Raw genomic sequence first — 6,000 nt, 5'->3', positions numbered from 1 at the left:
GAACCCAGAATCTCAGCTTCTTCTTTTTCCTGTTTCAGGGACATCAGGACCAGCTCATCGTCGCTTGATGTCGACTCCATCTATTCCGTCGTGCATTTTTTGAGGACAAATATTTTGCAAAATAGCAATGCTTGTTACACAACAAGTTCCCTTCTGACAATTTTTTCACAACACACTTGATGTGGCCGTGAGTTGTGCTGTAATTGCTGTAATTTAGCAAATTATTTCTATTATCAGTGTAAAAATTACTTTCCAAAAGAAATATTAACCATCACTAATTGGGATAAATGAATTATAGAAAGCTCTTCTTTTAGACTATATTTTAAAGGGAACAAACATGCTGCTGATAAAACATCTTGCAGGCTTTTCTCGTGAAAGATTTCCAAACTGTGATCTGGTGTTAGTGCATAACAACTGCTGATATAACACTAACTGAGAAGCTCTTCAATAATGCAATAACGACTTAAAGCAATAAACAAACAAGCAATAATACTAAGAGCGTGAATAAAGAGGAAGATACGCCCAACCCACAGTTAGCTGACACTACACAAACTGCCATACACAAAGTGCATTTTGCAGTAAAGTTTGTGCTGCTCCAGGACTGATCAGAGATCTCAAACACATGAGGAAGGAGGTTTAACGAGGAGACTTATGGGAAAACTCTCCTCTAAAAAGTTCTTGATGTCAGCCTGACTTCCTCTGCTGCACCCTGACAGATGGGTATTCATCTGAGGTGGTGGGAATGGGGTGAAGGCAAAAAATATCACATCATTTTTGGAGGACGGTGGAAAAGTGTCCTCAGGCCAACTTGCGTTTGATCATTCCCACAGACTAATGTGAGCATGAGCCAGAGAGGATGAGGAGCGGAGGAGAAAAAGAAGACACAAGGGGGGGAAAAGGAGACCTCTCTCATTCCCTCTCCTTTTCTCTTTAGCCAGGCCTCGGCCTTTTCTCTCTCTCTATAAGAAAGATGAAAAAATGGGATGACTGTGAATGGGTGGCTGGTTACCCGGGTAACAATAACGAGGGCACTGCGTGGCAAATCCAATTTGCCATGGCACTTTCTGACTCATTGGAGGTGCACGTGTGTGAGTTAGTGTGTGTCCTGCACATTATAGCTTCATGTGGCTGAGGGAAGACGGCCATGATGTACCAAACCGCCGCCAAGCCTGCACATATTCATGCATGCAGACGTGCACGGGCCAAAACATCTGCTCCAGCTTCCTGAAACATCTTTAAAACCCACAAGGATGCAAACTATAGAGAAAATCTATATGTTATAGCATAGTGTTGTAATCACCTGAGAGATACAAGAAGGAGAACTCGTATTTTGGATCTAAGAGTGGATATAATGAAACACAATGTAAACAGTGCAGACTGCTGAGTTACATCCTTCATGAATCAGCCTGCAAACAGGAGAACATGTGAGTGAATGAACTTCTAAAACAGCAAACGAGTTGTGAAATCCTGCAAGTATCATCCGCTCTCACATTATTCAAGAGAAACCACATAAACCGACTTCCACTGGGACAAACCTGCAGCCTGTGATTGCGTCAGTGCGCTGCGTGGTTTAGTGTGCAGGAAAGCTCAGTGAGATGACAGAAAACATCCGAGGCTGGTAATGAAAACACACAGAAGTAACTTTGCAAGAGAACAACTAGTAGATACCTACTGTAAGTATATCGATATCTTTTCATCTTAATGTGGTTGTATGTCTTGACTCTGCGATGCATTGTGCCAGAGGATAATCCAAAGCGATGCCTTCTTAACAGTATAAAGCCTGCTACTCCTTTTGTGCTGTCACCACTTTCTATTTTTGTGCTCTCTCTCCCTGTCTCTCCCTGCCGCTATTGTATTTTGTCATTCTTTCCGCTTCACAATTGGATCCTTTTCTCTTGCTCATTCACTCTTTGCCTTTCTGTGCCTGTCAGAGTGCAAAGAGGGCATCAGACAATGGCCGCAATACAGCCGCTGCACGCCGGCTGTGCGGGCTGGCACCGCAGAGATGGCGGTACTCATGCTGTGGCCTGCTGCTCCCGGGTACACCTGGAGGGAAGAGATAACAGGCGGCTGAAGCGCTCAGTCAAAAGAATCAGCGGACCTCGACCCTGTCTGTTCATTTGGTCTCTGTGACCCTGAGTGCTTAATTTATGCGGATGTCCTCGATGCACGTTCATGCTGCTGATCTATGTGGGGTTTTCTAGGGTGTACAGAGAGTGGTCTGAAAAAGAGAAAATATTCAGGAAGCGGCAGTCCTCTAGGTGCAAATGCTCACACAGACTCACCAAAATTGGATAACAGATGAAGATCTTGTCTGATGAGTCTCAGTTTTTCCTGTGACATAGGGTCAAAATTTGGGTGTAAACAACATGAAAGCACGGATCCATCCTGCCTTGCTTCAACAGCTCAGGCTGCTGGTGGTGTAATGGAGTGGGGGATATTTTCTTGGCACATTTTGGGCCCCTCAGCACCAACTGACCACTGCTTAAACACCATAGTGTATCCTAGTATTGTTGCTGACCAGGTCCATCCCTTTATTACCACAATGTTCCCATCTTCTAGCTGGACAATGTGGCCTGTCACAAGCTCAGATCATCGCTAACTGGTTTCCTGAACAACACAATGAGTTCACTGTGCTGAAATGGCTTCCACAGTCTCCAGATCTCAATCCAACACAGCACAATTGGGATGAGGTGCAACAGGAGATTCGCATCATGGATGTGCAGCCAAGAAATCTGTAGCAACTGCGTGATGTCATCATGTCAACAAGGACCAAAATCTCTGAGGAATGTTTCCAACCTCATGTTGAATCTGTGCCATGAAGAATTAAGGTAACTCTGGAGGGAAAAAGGTGGTCCAATATAGTACTAGCAAGGTGTACCTAATAAAGTGACCATTTGGTGTAGCCTCCCAGTATGTCACAAATCTTCTGGGATTGGCTAACAGGCCGTCTGTGCACACCTCTGTGACTGTATTACAGTCAGACAGATCAATTCAGTGGTAAAATGGGGTCTAGCCCAATCCCTTTTAAAGTGATCAGTGAAAAAGTGTAGCATGATATCATGTAGCCAGCACATGTATACATAGTCCCGCCTTTTCTTTTTAGTTTACGTGTTACAGTCATCAGTCCACTCAGTGTGTTAGCACATATCTGACACTCGATATGCCCGAGCTTCAAACAGATCATTAAACATTTTCCTGTTGGGGAGATTCAGAAGCTAAATGAAAAAGTTACCACAGGGTGGGGTAACAGGGTGGCAACAGTTCTGAAAACCACAATTTCCTCTCCCACGCCTCCCAGTACATCACTGTGTCCTCTAGTTTACATTTCAGCCATCACCTGCTGACTACAAAAAGGAGAAGTCAACTTTCAAAATCGGAAAGTGGAGAAAACAGAAGACACTGACAAACAAAATGGCTCGTGCTACCCACGGTAATAAGATCCACTTTTTGAGGCCTTTGGTTGTGTTCGTCCTGTGGTTAAAAGGTACAAATGCAGTAAATATAAAACATTTTAAAAGTCAGTGGTGAAAACCCCCCAAAAAGATTTATAGATTAAACAAGCTGAAAATATGGTAACACAATTTCTGAGAACTAGGGTGGGGACGTGGAAGGAAGGTTGGGCAATAGTGTGTAAAATAACATTAGCTCCCTGTTGCAGCTGCATTTCTCAGAGTACAGAATGAACACAAACCACAACACTAATAAAAAGTGTCACAATTAGGAAGTGGGCTCAGGGAGTATACCAAATCAGAGGATGACAGAAGCGGTCACGGTTTTACACTTGTAGCCTTTCTGCCCTGATGGTCAGAGGAACGGGGGCAGAGCTGGAAACTGTGATGACAGCACATCATCACGCATGAAAGCCTTTTAAAAAACAGACTAAAAACCTCTGCATGTGTGTGTGAGCATATGTGTATGAAAGCGTGCTTTCCCAGAGTCTAGCTTTGCATCAGGTCACTCCAGAATGATGACATCTGCCTTGACTTCACATCTGTTCTTCTCCCTGAAGTATGATCGTGGACTAATAACGGCAACCACGCATGACCTACTTACAAAACAATATGATCCTGGCACTGTTTTTTTACCTTTTAAATATAAAGACATTTCACATATTTCCTGCAATTCTTCTTAGCCAAGGAAACGAGTTACACAGTGAAGGTGGAATGATTTGTCACTAATGCTGGTTGTCATTTGACATTGATGCAGACACCAGAATGATACCTACCACTGAACACTTTTAAGAAAAAATTCTACAAAACCATTTTTTCCCCCATAAATTTGGAAAATAGTACTGCAGTCACAGAACGAGGAAGCTGTAACTTGCCTGCACTGGAAAGCCATTTTCAAACACATCAGCCCCAGTATACCAACTTTATTTATACAGCGCCAAATCACATCAGCAGTCGCCTCAAGGTGCTTTACATTGTAAGTTAGACCCTACAATAATACGTACAGAGAAAAACCCAGCAATCATATGACCCCCTATGAGCAAGCACTTGGGGATGCCGCGCCCTACCAGTCTGACTGCAGTTAGGCCAGATGGACTTCAGTGGATAAACCTGACTTTTTACTGGGTAAGATTAGCTTATCTGATAAAGCTGATGAGTGGCTAGGTCCTGGAGATAGCAGCTGGAAGTCCAGTAAGAATACACATGTATTAATACCTTGTGCATCCAGATCAGCTTCTCTTTTATGTGTTGGAATCTGTGTGTTTGTTGACGTTAGTGTTTAGTGGACTCCCATTTCTAAACTAAAAGCACCCTTATTGAGGTATTGCCATCACGCTAACATGTTCACCAAATACACATTTATCCCTTGAGACAAATGATTGTATCACATCCAATATTGCAGAATGGCAGGCAATGTGCATATGACATCAACCAAGAAACCTCAGGATCTCATGTTAACATCTCGATGTCTGATGCCATGGATCAGCTTCAAAGGTCTTGTGACGCTGATGCATCAGTATATGAGAGCAGCCTTAGAAGTAAATGAGACCTACACAGGATTATGAGGGTGGATGTAATGTTATGACTGATGTACTCTGATCAAAGCCCTATATATAGTAGATATACAATGGTATCATGTGATTGTAATCTTCAGGTGTTCACCGTGGGCACTGTAAAGGAGCGGAAGAGAGGCGCTTGAATTTAGGAGTTAGCTTAAAAGTCACATCATTCCGATTCCAGCAGAACATTGATCTAAAGTCATCACACATGGGCTAGTCCATAGGTTAGGGTTGTAAATTGATATGGTATCATTATTAATACACAATTCTTCACACACTGGCTACAAAAAACGCTGAATGCGGCAACAACACTCCCAAATATAAAAGCTAATCTGAGCACAGCTTGATCAAAATATAAGTAAACAAAACTAATCTGAACAAACTGTGTTCTTGGCACTGAAGCACTGAGATCACAGCTAGGCTGGGACTCCAAAAGTATAACCCAGCCTTGGTATTCACAGTAAGTACATTTAACCCTGCAAAGCCTGAACTATGACATAAATGCCAGAAATCTTTCAAACTGAAGTGGGTGTTTGACCTTCTGACATATTAAAAAAAAGAAAAGAAAATTAAATATCAGTTTGCACATATGAGTTTTAATTTGCAATAACTTCAGGTTTTTCACGTTTTTTGTATTTGTTTTTTTTTTTTAAGGAAAAGAAAGAAGGAGACTCTCCCACAGCAATACAGAGTCACACCGATGCCTTCTTTCCGGTTCATCAGCATTTGAATGTTGCTTCTCATTATTGAAGCCAGCATGCGTTTAAGTAACGTTGGCATCTCGGTCTCTTGCAAGCAAGAACACACACACAATGATGTTAGTCTGGCACCCTTCTGAGGGGAATGGACACTCAATAGCACCACATCCTGACCACCATGAAACCCGGCAATTCCACCGAGAAGCACAAAGAAGAAACTGTCAGCGCCGTCCAAGCCCGGTGACGTGGGAACCGTGAGCTCACGAGGATGCCAGCTCTTCCTGTTTTGGC

The sequence above is a fragment of the Pelmatolapia mariae genome, linkage group LG22 (genome assembly GCF_036321145.2).
Source record: "Pelmatolapia mariae isolate MD_Pm_ZW linkage group LG22, Pm_UMD_F_2, whole genome shotgun sequence".
NCBI classification, from domain to species: Eukaryota; Metazoa; Chordata; class Actinopteri; order Cichliformes; family Cichlidae; genus Pelmatolapia; species Pelmatolapia mariae.
This window is presented reverse-complemented; position numbering follows the sequence as displayed.